A 15,557-nucleotide genomic window follows, 5' to 3' on the forward strand; every position below is an offset into this window, starting at 1 on the left:
TTGACTGCTGGCTGTCTTACGTGGGTCTGTGCCTGTGCGCGCGTGTGTGTGCGTGTGTGTGTGTGAGTGCGCATGTTGAATGTAAGATGAGCTCTAAGTTTCATCAGATTCAACCTTATTATGACAATTTGTAGCTGCTCTAAATGTCGCCATCATTCACACACTGTTACTGACAAAAAAGGAAATCAGTCAACACTAGAATTATTAGTCACTCATCTGAGGAAAGAAAAAAAAGTATTTCATAATTTAGAGTGGGTTTTTTTTTTGCAATTCATTAGTGAGCTTATTGCTCCCAACCTGAAGTATTTGGTTTGTTGTTGTGTGCAGGGAATCCTTTGAGGCCGAGCAATGAGAGAGAACAACAGCCTGACACAGTTTCGGAGCCACAGGATGCCACTATCATTCGAAACTGGATAAATAACTGTAGCTGTATACTTTAACGGCTGGCTGTGGCAGTAAACGTGGACTTTTCTTTTTTTTTTTTACACAATTCGCTCCCACCAGGCAGCTCCGGGCCGTAAATCTAGCAAAAGGAGCGAGAATGAAGAAGGCAACTGTTGTCTTTTAGCACTTTATGGGTAAATAATAAATGTATCTGAGAGCAAATGCTGGACTTTGCTCTGACTGTATCCCGGCTAGTGAGCTGCCAGTCAGTAAGAAGGTCAAAGGTGAAGCTCTGGGGAGAAGAACAGGGGTTCAGAGGAGCTCACCTCATGTCACTCCTTATATTGTTCCACATATCAGTCCCAGCTGTGCAAAAATTCCTAGAAAAAAAAACTATTTTGGATTAAATCTGAATTCCCACTGTCTCTAAAACTGCTCTTTGATTAAACGTTTGAACAACTGAGAGCCAGAGACAAAATATTCTGCATAACCACAGAAATCAAACAGCAATTGTCCACACTGGACATGTGACATTCAGTTAATGCAGATGAATAACATCAGCCAAAATGAAGGAGAGACCTGATTCCCGTTCCTAGGGCAGGTAATTACCTGCCTTTTTTCATATATTTATATTTTTATTATCAGCTGCAGGCTTTTGCTGCCTTCAAAGCAGAACTGGACACAATTTCATTTCGGAAAAATCCTAAATCTAAATATGCACTACAGTGAGTCAATAGAGGCTGTGCCTCGCTACTATTTTGCTAAACCCCGCAGCAACAATCAAGTAAGAGGCTTATTTCTTCGTAAGGTAAAAAAAAATAAATTAGTAATTATAAAGGAGGATGAGTCTTAACTCCCAGCCTGATCCTTGGTAACTAGGACAACAGTACTACTTTCAGAAAAATGACTTTTGTCTTGTAGACTGACATTTTATTGTTCCTGCTCTGCCTGTGTGTGTGTGTGTGTGTGTGTGTGTGTGTGTGTGTGTGTGCGTGTGCGTGCGTGTGTGTGTTGTCGAGTATAAGTGGCTCACAGAGAGGGACCATGAGTGTCACTCGGTGTCGGGCTGTAGCTCTCTGAAACAAAGGTTTTGAGTTACGCAAGGCATGATGGGAAGGACGAGCGACAGAGGGAGGGATAGCAGTGGGAGGTGCTGCTGTACAAGGGGTGGGAGGGTTGTGTGTGTGTGTGTGGGTTGTGGGGATGGCGCTCTAGATGTTCAGTTACACGTAGCGTACAAGAGTTGGTTTCAACCAAGTAATTATTTGCCTATTAAATTTTGAGTGTAAACACTTGTCTCATAAGAGCAAACAGTGTGTTCACACTAAGTCATTGTTGTGAAATGTTGCAGACTTAAACCAGTTAGGGAATTGAATGGGGAATGATGGACAGACACTCTTAACAAACTGCTCATTGGCGCAGAAGAACAAGCGTAAGGGCGTCGGGATAACACCGAAGAATGGAGGTGCAGATGGAGGTGCACAACATCGTTGACGCAATGGAATAGAGTAGCGCGCCGTCAGACGGCTCCCCGGGGAAGAGGTGGCTGTGTTTTCAAGCTGACAAGGTGAAGACAATTAAATGTGACCTTTCAGAGAAATTGTAGAGGCGGTCACAGTGTGGAACATCAGCTGCTTTTGGCAGCGCTGGAGGACGTCGGACGACGGCAGGTGTTTGGAGAGTGAATGTGTTTTGTGACTTGGCCCGGGGACGACGACGACCGGCTCACCAGCCCGTTCACATTGGCCAAGAGAAAATCGTTCCGCAGCTCTGCGCTGAAACGGGCGCCGGCTTTAGAGGGACGAGCCACGAGGAAATTAGCATTCTGACCGCGACCGAGTTTCCCCGGGTCCCTCAGTCATCACACAGCCGTGTGGAGCGGCCTAATCCGGACACCCAGACTGGTACGATTTCCCCACAGTGCAGCTGAACCGGCCACAAGCAATGAGATGACTTCCGAAAATGTATTCAGAGCTCTCGCTCGCCGGAGAATACGTTTGTGCGGTGCAGGATTGTGTGGCGGTCTGGCTTAACTGGTGATTCATTCATTTTGCCCAGCTGAAGCGACTTCAGAGGTGAGGTGGGGGGGGGGGGGGATTCTGGGTAATACATCCTGCTTGTTGCTTCAGGTTGTCCGCTGAGCCTGCGGTTGCTGTGGCCTCAGGTGACCGAGGCTACCGACAGGCAATGTTGCTTGTGCTGCTCACCCCCACGATGCAGCGCCAGAGCAGCAACACAACAACCTTCTTGACCGTGGAGCTCGCTCAGTTGTAGGGCGAAGCTTCGAGGGCTGCCCCGAGCCTGCTGCTGCCGCTGTGAAGCTGCTGCTGTGAAGCTCCAACGAGCCCGGTTTCTCAGCTGTTCAGCACCAGTTACAAGTCAGACACTAACGTATTCCATCGTGAGGGAGGAACACAAACTAAAACAGTTCTTCTGGCCTCGACTTCAGAGACAAGTGCTTCAGTTTCACCAACTCTTTGAGGGTGAACTTAACGTAATTATTTGTGGGAGGCAGGCCGATCTGCGCTCAGTTTCGTGCAATGTTCCAGCTTTTTCTTTATTTCATTCCCTTCTTCTATGTGCAGGCCGTGCAAAAAAAGAAAGTAATATCCAAACAGAGCGGCGTTTCTATTCTACCTGATGCCAGTTAATTATGAAAGCATTCAGAGGCTGATGGGAAGATAGCTGGAGATGCGATGTGGCGGAGGAGGGCGACCCTGCGAAATAAGCAGTTTTTCACACTCTCTCGCTCGCATCAAATTAAATGTCACGCTGGTATCGTTCAAGACTCAACTGATGGAGCTGAACCATCCAAAAGGGATCCGACCGCTACCACAGCCCGTGGTTTAAAAAGCTTCACAGCAGCTCTGACGGACGGCGGGACACTGAGCTGCACATCGCCGGGTTTAATCTCTTCACTGCACACCTGAGATAATCACACGTGACATTTAAACTTCAGCTCAGTGGGAAGACAAAGGGTTGAGTTTTAATGTTCATTCATCCTGAATCTGTTTCTTTTTGTTTCTGACTCAAGACAGCGGGCATGAACAGCGGAGAGCTGCCTCAGTTTGTCCCCTCTCAGCACCAACTGGCTCATCATAAATGATTTCAGCAGGTGATTCAATTTAAAAAGACAAATCGTGCAAGATTACAACGGTGACACTGCAAGGCTTGAAAAACCAAAATAGACGCTATTTTACTCTGTTTTAGATTAAAATAAACAACAATAGATAGGTTTAGGCTCGTTTTAATTATTTAACCTTTAACCTTCTGCTTGGCAGAAGAAAAATAAATAGACAAATGAATAAAAGCAGCATTAATTAAAAAAAGGAACTATTTATTCACTTGGTGATGATTTAAGGCCTTTACACGCCAGACAAGAACCATTTACATTATGGATGAATTTTATTGATTGATTGTCAAAGTTTCACCAAGAACGAGACAAAAGTCAAAGTAGGAAGTAGAAGGAAACTGAGTGAACCCAGGACGAACAAGACGGCAGCAAAGTCCTCACATCTGAGCAGAGGAGGAGGAGACGAGGTGACGTTTGATTCTTCATTCCGTCGGGCGTGTGAATTCCTCCGCCACTCCGCTCTCCAGCGGCCAGTGCGTGCGACAACAGAGTGACATCAGAGCTCCCGATGCTGGGAATGTGTTTTCTGCGAGAGGACGCCGCAGAATGTTATCAGGAAGAGCAGCCACACGCTGTGGCAGGCGGGCAGATAAAAGCGCCCCAAACGCTCCAACACAATACCGGCAGCACAACAAAACGCTCACTCACGCTGACACGCAGACAGACGGACAGGCAGGCGGACAGAGAGACACGGCGCCCCGCAGGGCTGTGGCACGCTGGAGAAGCAGCATTCGATTTGCTAACGTGGGCGCCGTCTTATACAATCGCTCCTGCCACAGCAGTTACGGGAGGTCGCTGTCAAGGCCTCTTGCAAAATTCCATTTTCTGTTTGAAAACCATAATTTGTGTCTCTGACTTACCAATGAACTCCTTCACAAATGATATGAAATCCATCCTTCTCTCGCTGGCGTGACGTTGCAGGAAGTTGCGCTAAAACACACGCTGCTCTGGAAAATAAAATGGCCACTTTGTAATGATGTGATGTCACAAAGGGCACAGACACCTCTCTGACAACCTACCCCAGCCAGCAGGGTGCTTTTCATCCGTTTACGCGGAAAGCAGCGTCGGTTTCAGCAAGAGGCTAAAACGTTAGCGCTTTTTGAGAGGAGGCTGCAAACAGAGGGCTAATTATGCTGTTTTCTGGAGATCAGTTTTGGGAGGAAGTAGTCGTGCGAGGCTGCAGAAACGATCGACATCTGGCGAAATTCAGTCAAACAAGAGATTCTTTGATTTCTCTCCAGAGCAACCCAAGTGATTTTTGTTTACGAACCTGCAACTCGGTTCTGACTAAGCTGCGTAAAAACGGGACAGAAAAAGCGGTGATTTCGTTTTCCATCCAGTCCGGCTTCACCCGAAAACTGAGCGGACTATTCAAAAGAAGAAGAAGTTAAGCGAGGTGAGGCCGCCAGCGATCTGGCTGTTGCATAACAGAGAGACGAGGAGCCACTGCAGGACTCATCCGCCATTGCACAGTTTCATAACCCCGCCTGTGCTGAAGCAGCCGAGCTTCTGATGAAGATGATGATGATAATGATGATTGTGTGTATGTAGTATTAATGCCGTGCAAAAAAGGGGGAGGACTGAGTCGCTGTGTGAATATCTGAGGTGACACTGGAAGCGTCTTTGCGCCCGTCTTTCCCGCCGGCAGCCAGGATGCGATCAGAAACAATCCAAGCGCCATCGCAGCTGATTAACTAACACGCCGCCGGGGGGTGGAGTTCTTCCTCTGGAACAGAAAAGCGGGTCAAAGGGCGGATGAGCCTCAAGTGCACAGGATAAAATGTTTACGTCTTACATAACACACTCATCGCTTTGATCACAAAGAGCCGCGGCGTAGAGGAGCCATATGGCTGACGTGCAGCAGCTTACTGGGAGCAATCAGCTGAGAGGAGAAACACAAACGCATCGCGCAAGACATTTTCAATACAGAAAACAGTCGCTAAGCTTGTCACGCAGTCGGTTCAGGGGTCCGGTAGGTCAGCAGCGGCAGAACAGTCAGTTCTGGGCGGGCAACAGCCGGACAACTGAACAACTGGTTTAGTCTGATTGTTTGGGAAATCTGTGATTTGGTTTCGTGGCGTCGGGTGAGATGTGAAGACATTTGTTGTCACGGCTCTGCAGAAACCAATATTCTGCGGCGACGCCACGGAAACATTGACCGTGAAGGAAATGAAGGAGCTCGCCATAATAAAAGTCAACGCGTTGCAGATTTATTCATCCTTCCACGATGATGTCTGTAGCCTTTATTACACGGGCAATGAAGTACCCTGTTATTGGTAATAACTAAAATGTTAATTAAAATGTTACCGACTGCGGTGAGGAACACGTTGGTGTTATTTGGCCCACGGTGAAACAATGATAGTTCTAGGGAATGGATGGAGGGTTGGCGACAGGACGATTCAGTAAACAATTATAAATGGAAGATTGTATTTTCATTTTGTTTGGTTTTCTTGAAACCATTGATTTTCCCTCAGTTCCATTTTGCTCGGCTGCAGAGGTCGTGACTCGAGTCACGCCGCCCTGCTAAAGATATTTGCAGCATCCTGCAGAGGCCAATATTGAGATTTTTTCCAATTAATTACAGCAGCCGCTTCCCCTGGAGGGATAATACAGAGTTCAAGCTGCAAAATACCCACACACACACACACACACACACACACACATACATATATTGATAAATACATACAGGAGATGCTATGGCTGTCTATTGTTGGTGTTAAATATTGAACAGCTGGTATAAATATTATACAATGACTCGAGTTTTAATGGAATGCTAAAGAGGTTTTTGTTGTGCATTGTTTGTTTGTTTAAACAGAATCTTGAACAACAATAAATATTTTTCAAAAATTAATAAGATGCAGCTTTATAGATTTTCTTGTCTCGGGATATATGCAGTCTGCTGACATTGCTTTGAATGCATTTTATCTGCATATATGCATGCAAGATCAAATCCATTGAAACATTTTTTCAATAATGTGAAATGAATAAAACAATAAAACAAGGCCATGGGACGTCTTAGTTTCATTTCGTTTCAAAAATTCATTTTGTCTCAAAGTGAAAAAGAGACATTGTATTATTGCTGCATACTAGTGGTGTAAAGATAAACCGATTTGAATCGGTTATTGGTCTGTGACGTATGAGATCTGAGCCCACCGAATCGGATCGAATCATACCAAATTATTAACTATTTTTTATGAATCGTCCCTGAATCGTAGCTTGTGAATCAAGATTCCACAAAAACTACACTACACAGGCTGAAGTTCCACAGGAAGAAGCAAGAAAGACAGACAAAGAATTTCCCATGCTAATGAGATGATTGATGGTCCAACTCAACAACAAATCATTCACAGTCCTTCTGATTAGATAATGATTTATCCCCTAAACTTGGCTGATTGAATTTAAATCTAACACATGTCACCGATGTTGGAACTGATTTGCCAATCTGACCGAAATCGTTGCCTCAGTTTTCTCTCCGAGACGGCGGCTAATGGGCGCGGCCGCACTTTTTGGAATATTTACTTGTCAAAAAAATCAGATTCCAACTCCAGGTCTTGGCCTTTTCCCTGGATGACAGAGAGAATACACAAACATTGTTCGGCCTTCGGGCAAGTTGAATGTTTGAAAGCTTCCTGGCCTGAAAATATATATAATAAAAGAAAAACACTGTATTGTACAACTACCATTAGAGACGCTCGAAGGAAATAATTGTAGGCGTCATTAGTTTATGGAATAAATATTTAACTTACAATTTCAGTTCCCTGTCTCATGCAGACTTTGCTGTTTTTTTGTTGTTGTTTCTCTTCCTGTTTGTTTGTGTCATGCTCTGTGCACACCTGAGCCAGGCAGCTGTTTCCACGGTCCTTGTTAACCACACTGGTGCTGCACGTAAAATCCAATCCTCAGAGACATTATTCATGCAACAAGTGCAAGCTTATTCCCCCCCCCGCCCACCCAGTGTTTCAGGCCGGTGATCTTCTGGTTAACAAGTCTTGTGTGTGGCCTCCTACACTGAGAAGCTTCGCGCAACGAAGCTCAGCGTCCCCCGTGAAATCTCCTGCTTCATTTATCAATGTCAGGTGGACAATAAACACCGTTGTTAAGCTATTACAGAAAATCCACTTTCCCCGGACTCGCATGCGCAGATCTACAATTTCATCCCACCTGCCGGTGCACAAATGCATTAAAATTTCATGGTATGAATAAACAGATTTATGAGGTAAAATGCCAATATTCATTCAGAGCTACAACGCTGTATGGAGGAAACAACAAACACACAAAAAAATAATTGCAAATCTCTGCAATTTTTTTGTCGCCGTTATTGTGAGCTGCTGCTATTTCGCTTCTGCAAAAACGTCCATATTGAAAAAGACGTCCAATAGCCACTGACCGAAAAACATGCGTGACGGAACAGGAAGAGGGAAGCACTGCTTAATGTGGCGGCTTCAAAAAATATAGAAGTGATGCAACACACCACACGTCCGCCCACACACACACACACACTGTCACTGGTTGGAGGCCAGGAACAGTGTCACCACCTGTCCCACTGTTGGCTGTCGTTCTGATGGGCTGCATGTTTGTAAGTGTGTGTGTGTGTGTGTGTGTGTGTGTGTGTGTGTGTGTGTGTGTGTGTGTGTGTAATAAATCGTATATATATATATATATATATATGTATATATACATATATATATATATATATATATATACATATATATATATATGAAGGGATGAATAAAAGTCAGGTGAGCATTGTTATCAACAATAAGCACAAAAAGACAGAAAGGCCCAGTCAGTCACATGACACTGGACAGCAAGGGTCATTTTAAGGAACTGTCAGGTGCAGAATGAGAACTCCATGCTGGCTCTGGAGGCCTTGGCAGGAGTAGTTTGGCCAATGATCAGAAGTCAGAAAATACCTGAAGTATCTTCAATCTGTTGGCTTCTTGTCAAGCTCCCAGCTTCAGTTCTCTCAGAATGATTCTTCATCTTCGAGCCAATCGGAGGCTGGTGGAGGAAACTAGAACACCAGGGACACACACTACCGCCGGCAGGAAGAAAAAAAAAAAAGCAACAACGAAGACTAAATTTATGGTGAACCCCAAATCCCCGACGTGTCCCTGAACATCACGCGGCGATTGCGACCCCTCGAGTCAGTCACCACCGGACTTTCAGCTCCGTCGTCCCGGCCCGGCCCGTCGACCTTCAGCGCCTCGCACGTTTGCAGGGGGAACATCCTGCTGGGGTGGACGGAGTCACTGCGGAGGCTGCACGACATCACTGACCGCTAACAACTCTCTCTCTCTCTGCGCCTTGACCTCGGAGGAGACGCACGAGTGGCCACGCTCACTAGCTGTCAATCACACACGGTGGTGAAGCAGTGCGGGTGTGTGTGTGCTTTGAGACGGGATGATGAGGGAGGCGGGAGAGAGGGATGAAGATGGAGAAGTAGAGGCTGAGCAGGCCGATATTGAACCTGTCAGTCAGTCAGACAGACGGAGAATAAATTCTGTTTTTCCACGCGAAGGGCTGCAGTAGTGTGGCTGAACACAAAGCAGTGGTCTGTCACAGTGCTGCCGTGCCTGCAGGAGGCTACAGCACTATGATTTGTGTCAAGCTGAGACGTGTCTCTTCTGCTCACGTCCTGCCTCTCTGATTTGAATTTCCTGCAAAATTGCTGCAACTACGACGGAACTTTGTACTGTTGTAACTTCATATGTAACATAATATGTTTGTGCAAACTTTGTTTCTCTTTTAACATGTGCATCTATTGGCTGGAGGTGCACGAAGCAAACTATATATGTAATAATGTATGGGACCGCCAGAATGGAAGATAAAGTGCAGAAGAGGGTGAAGTTGTGAGAAGGTACGTGAGGCAGAAAAACTGGTGGAGGACGGGAGAGATGAACACCTGAGAGTGAATGGAGGAGCAAAAGCAGCTGATGAAAGAGGAGAAAATCAGATAAGGGGAAGAGCACGGCAGGATGGAGGAAGTAGAGAAGTGGAAAAAAAACCCCACAAGAGGATTTCTTGTAGAAAAGAGAAGAGAAATGGATTTCTGACAAGCTGATGGTGTAAGTGGAAGTGTGAGGATGAGGAGGGAAACACGAGCGGCTTGAAGGAGAAAACAGGGCTGGGAGGCTGCGGGGATATTCGATGATGGATAAGGTGTTTTTTTTTTTTTTTTACAGGATGGGAAGGAGTCAGAAAAAAAAATAATGGGAGCAAGGAGGAAGAAGAGAAGGCTGTCGTCGCAGAATCGCCTGAAGCTGCTGCTGCTGCTACTGCCAGTGAAGGAGCCGCAGTACACCAGGGCTCCAGAACTGAGCAGAACTCACACTGACATCATTAGATCTGCTACCACACACACACACACACACACACACACACACACACACACACACACACACACACACACACACACACACACACACACACACACGCATGCATATCCACACGCATGCACGCGCGCAAACAGGTAAGGCAGGTGAAGCATCAAGAAGCAGATGAAATCTGCACTAAATCTGCTTCATCTGGTTGCGATTGACAGTTCTGAGCCGGTGAATATTTCCGCTCGTTCTTTTTCTGCCGCATTGACACTAAAATCAAAGACATTTGACTGCTGTTAAAAAAAACAAAACAAAGCTCTGGTGATGAAGATATAACTGCAACGATGGCAAAAAAGGAAAGAAAAAAACTGGCCCGAGCCTTTTAACATCAAACGGACACACGGCCAATCAAACTGCAGGCCAGACTCTCTCTCTCTCTCTCTCTCTCTCTCTCTCTCTCTCTCTCTCACACACACACACAAACTCTGTAATCCTCATTCATATTAATGAGATGCTGGAGATGGAGGAGAGAAGCAGGGGCGGACGGACGGAGGGAGGGAATGAGGGAGGGAAACTGTGTGTAGGAACTGGAGGGCGAGGTGGGCGTGCGAGTGACAAATGGCTCCTCAGAGTCAGAGGGGAGAGAGAGTGAAGTGAGTGAGAGAGAGAGAGAGAGAGAGAGAGCCACAGGGCCCATTTAAAGGAGGTGAGAGACGTCATGTGGGAGCGGCAGCAACCAGCGACGTTCTAAAGAATCTTCTGCTTCTGAGTTTCAAAATCGATGACTTTTTCTGTGTCGGCGGGTTTTTGGTGTTTCAGGGCGGCTGCTGGTGAGGCCTCCCGCAGTCACGACCGACCGCAGTTCAGACGGGCTGCACGCTGGAAGACTGACGCAGCTTCTTAACAGTCTTAACAGTGTAACGCTGATCATAAAAAAAATGGAACAAGTGAAATTTTAAGATCGTTCCAGTAGCCATTAAAAATAAGTGCTGGAGAAGGTGTTTGAAGTTAACGGCGGCCAAATATCGGCTTATTTCCTCGACTGGCAGCTGGGAGATCATTAAACTCTCGTGTCTCGGAAATCTTTGGCTGCCAAATGTGCCACTTTGTTCGCAGCGAGACTCCGTCTGATGCTCAGCAAAGAGCCGGCGGTGAGTAGATGTTTGTTGGTACCATCAGGCGCATTACGCCAGTTTACACGGGGATGCTGCGAGAGGATTTCCACAACAGCTTCCCTGAATCCACTTCACCTTTTAAAAGAAAAACGCCCTTTAAATAGTGTGTTGTCTTTCCAAGGCGGGAAAAACCAGGATGCAGGTGGAGAAGTTGTGATTGCTCTTTGCGACAGAAGACACGGTTGGATCTTTTCACAGTCTGCAGTGAATAACAAGAAGCGCACTTAGAAACTTGTTGCTTTCTCCATCTGTGCTTCTCACTGGCTGTACAACTCTGTGAATCGGAGAAATCCAAAGAATAATAAATATGTATTTTTTTAAAATTGGTGTTTTTAAATGCTTGTTGTCCTTTTTATCGCATTATTGCGGCCGTGGTTGTTGGCAGTTGGACAAAGTCTACCATGACTGCCAGTGATGGAAGGGGAAGGAACCATGGTTTGTTTGTTTATTTCATATTTCATTTTCTTCCAATAACAGAAACGGTTCCTCAACTGCACTGGGCTGTAAATAACTGATGGTTATTAGAAAGCCAACTGTGAAATCTGGCTGTGAAATCATTGATTAAAAAGGCATTCATTTTCGGGCGAGACCACCTGTGGTCCAGCAGCTAGCTGAACCCAAAAATGTAATATGAGAACTGGATACCAGACTGGTAATATGACAGTGTGGAGAATTTTTCCAGTGGCCACTTGAGGTACGGCACCCAAAAACACCATGTGGCCCAGAAAGCATTTTTACCATAAACCGCAAAACAAAAATAAACGCCTGCAAAAACGACTGACAGGGCGCGTCTGACCTGAAAGACTGTTCATAATAAATCTTTCTAAAAAAAAAAATGTATAAAGGCCAGAAAATCCCCAGAGGAGTTTATTCCAAGGGTTAATTGTGCTGTGTCTTGGCTCGTCCCGAATGGCTGATGCATCCTGGTGCATCACATGAGTCACAGAGGCATGATGGTAAGTGACACTATTGCACATGCTCTGTGACAGCATGAACTCTTCAGTCATCTGCAACTGCCAAACAGCATCACTTAAAAAAAAATCCTCCTCCTCCTCCCTCTGTGATCTCATTGAGGAGAAGACTTTGTCTCATTTTACGTGATTGTTTAAACACGGACGTACGTTCGCTGGACTGCTGATCTGATCTCTGCACGGCGTTTAACCTCACAGGTGCTGAGTGAACGACTCTCTGATTATGAGGGGCCGCCAACCCAGGCATGGGCGGACGGTTTACACTTCCCATTCAGGCACGGCGCCCCGACGCCTGCAGTGTGGAAACATCAGGCTGTTTGCGTCCGCGGCATGACTCCATGTCTTTCTTCCCTCTGACAGCCACACACACACACACACATACACAACACAGCATCAGACACGCTCGGTGCGACTAAGTGATTAACACGCCTTCGCCCTCGTGCTGTTTTGGACAGTATCGACACTTGGAATATTCCCTCCGACAGAAACAAACGCTCAGGACAAAATGCAAAGAAAAGAATTAATTACTGCTCAACCTTTCAGACTGGAGCTCCTCCCAAGTGTGATTTGTACCCCAGTGTGATGTTGGGGTCAGGATGAAAAAGCAGCTGCGCGCACAGTCGGTAAATTAAGGTTAAAAGGCGCAGGGGGGGGGGAGAAAAACATGTTGCTCTCTCTGTTTAAGTGACTCCGACAATCCACTAAACGACTCTCGGCTTTGCGGAATGTGATACGTAACGTAGAGGATGAGATGCAGAGTGAGTGGGGAGGCAGGGAGGAAGCGAGGGCTGAAGAAACCCCTGAAAGACGATGGAGGGACTGTTAATGAATAATCTATTAGCCGGTATGAAAGATACAACAGCACTTTGGATTTTGTCAAAAGAAAGCGAAACTGGGCTTTCTGAGTTTTGCACGAGGGGAGAAAAAGCAGAAACCTTTGACGTTTTTCAAGCTCAACCTTATTTCAAAAGGTGATTAAAAACACACGCTTTGCAAGAACTGAGGCAACACCTGAATTCATTTAATCACCTGCGCCCTCTCAATGCACCGCATTCGTTCTCATTTCAATTCTTGCAGCAACTGTTTGCTGCCTAGTGCCGTGCACCTCTTGCAGGATGGATGTATGGAGGTGCAGGAGGGGAGGAGTAGCACGACTCCATGGGTGGAGGAGGGGCCGGGCTGGGGGCTGGCTGCATGGTGCAGGAACAACAAGGGAAGCCCCAGAAAAAACTGCAGAGAAAAGACAGAGCGAGAGAGGAAGAGAGAGAGAGGGAGAGAGAGAGAGAGAGAGAGAGAGAGAAAGAGAAAGAGGGAAGATAGCCCAGGGAAGCCCCTGCTGCAGAGTCTGCACACAGGAATGAGGATCCCGCCTCTCCCCCACCTCTGCAGCCTCTCCCCTGCACGCTGCTGCAGCCGCACAGCCCCTGCCCTCATTACAACTAGAGTGCAAGACTTCATAACGAATGCATAAACTATTTTTTTCATATTTAAAGGGAACAGCTGCTCGTCCTCCACGGCGATGCCTTGAATTGGAACAAAATAATGACGCACTGCAAACACACAACCCATATGGCCTCGAGAAAAACTACAACAGCTCATAATCAGACTATTAAATGCACAACCTGCAGTACATTACGTTGCATGGAGCGCAAAGGTGTGCGGGCATGTGTGGCCATGAATTCAAGTGTTTTGAAAATTGACCAAAACAAATGTCTTTTTAATGTGTAGTTAAAGCTGCTCAAGCTAACGTGAGGAGGTGGAGTTCACTCCACCAAACCATGAGGTGAATGGAATCCTGAGCACACACAGCGGCCCACCGCATCAAGACGCCTGGGAAAATGCAGGGAGCAACTGGAAATTGGCAGAAGCGGTTTTCAAGATAAAAGCTTTATTTGGTTTATAAACAAGGCAAACGAATTACAAATATGGAATTCAACTAATCCAACTAATCTGAAGACATCAATTGTAGACTTTTCAATAATGGTGGGTGTAATTACAAGGCGATTACTCCTCGGCCGGTATCAAACCTTTTATTTTTGAAGATCAGACCGGAAGCTCTACAAATCTCTCTGGTCTCTTGACGTTTGATAAAGAGGCGCAGTGTCGCGGGAGAAATGACTGTAGCCAGTGCAGCCCCTCAGTGTTGCTCCAATGAACAAACATTAGGAACCCTGTGATATCCAGTCATTCAAGTCATACAATCAAATGATAAAAAATAAATAAATAAATAAATAAATACGACATATAAAAAAAAAGAATGTGAAATGAACTTTTCTATCATTTTTCTTCTAAAGTGTCAACAATTGAGACACCCAGCGGCGCAGACGTGAGGAGTGTTGTTTGGCTCCGGAGCTCCCACACTGCTCTCAGCTCCCAGCGGGGCCACGGCGGGCCAGCGTGACGCTCGTTAAGCGGGATGAGAGCGTCTGGCAGGAGGCGGAGAGGCGGAGAGCATCCCGGCGAATCTCCGCAGCGCGCTTAAGCATTGCGCTCACGTTCCCAAACTTTACGGGAGGAAATATGGGGGCGCGGGGAGAGCACACATGCGCGCGCCTCTGAGCCGCGGAGCGCGCGCTTACAGTGAATCGGTTAAAGGGCGACAATAACAATTAGACTCGGGATGCAAGACATTATTTTAATTCCCTTTCCCCCCAGCCCCCCCCCCCCCCTCACAGGCGCGCGTCCATCTGAATCTTTGAGCGCCAAAGAGCAGCTCGGCAATTCCACGGGCACATTAACACCGTCTGCGGCTCCACCGGCCAACTCCACATGGTCAGACACTCACAGGCTCACACACGGCTGGAAAATCAGCCGCCGGATACCCGCATGGGGCTGATGTAAAGAGCAGGCGAGCGCAAAGTGTGCGCGAGACAAACAGCGCGAGCAGGACGGAGGAGAGAGCTGGTGACAAACAGAGAGCAACTTTACCGTCCTACCTTGTTCCGCTGTTTCCTAGCTTCGGCCCACACTCGCGGCGGAACACATCATACTCTGTGGTGTGGACAGGAGCGTGTGCGTGCGTGTGTGTCAGAGAGAGGACTGCCTGTGTGTGAGTGTGTGTGTGCGCCCTCTGCGCGGCGCTGTGTCCCCGCCGCTCTGCTCTCCCTCCCTCACTAGCCCCGGTACATCAACACCAACTGCGCGCGCGCGCACACACACACACACACTCACACACAGTCGCGCCCCACCTCCCTGCGGTCAACCATCACACGCACACGCACACATACACGTACACAAACGAATGCGCAGGCACATATACACAGCGCGCTTCCGGCGAGGTACCGAGCTCGGAGCGCGGTCCCACCTCGGGGACGCGGATGGGATGTGGAGAGAGGAGAGAGAGAGAAAAAACAAGGAAGGATTGGCTTGGGAAAGAGAAGAGAAGAGGAAGGGAAGACTGGGAAAAACACACAGAGAGGTGGGAGATGGAGGCTTGGGTGAAAGGGAAGAGAAAGGAAAAGGTGAGAGAAGCAGAAGTGATGAAAAGGAACGTAATTGTTGGGGATTTGATAAATAAAGAGAGTGAGGGAACATTCAAAAAGGGCTTGGGAAAGAAAAGGAAACAACTGAA

General features: G+C 46.9%; 1 protein-coding gene across 2 annotated transcripts in view; it reads right to left on the reverse strand.

The window, feature by feature from the left end:
• Positions 1 to 15,124, reverse strand: part of slc8a2b (solute carrier family 8 member 2b) — an 88,461-nt gene extending 73,337 nt beyond the window's left edge. For both annotated transcript variants that reach the window (XM_076036533.1, XM_076036532.1), the window contains exon 1: positions 14,923 to 15,124. The gene's annotated coding sequence lies outside the window, so the exon portion shown is untranslated. The remainder of the gene's footprint in view (positions 1 to 14,922) is intronic.
• Between the last annotated feature and the right edge of the window lie 433 nt (positions 15,125 to 15,557).

This window comes from Nelusetta ayraudi, unplaced genomic scaffold (genome assembly GCF_046127955.1).
Source record: "Nelusetta ayraudi isolate G7.1 ecotype Tasmania unplaced genomic scaffold, CSIRO-AGI_Nayr_v1 ptg000048l, whole genome shotgun sequence".
Classification (NCBI taxonomy): Eukaryota; Metazoa; Chordata; class Actinopteri; order Tetraodontiformes; family Monacanthidae; genus Nelusetta; species Nelusetta ayraudi.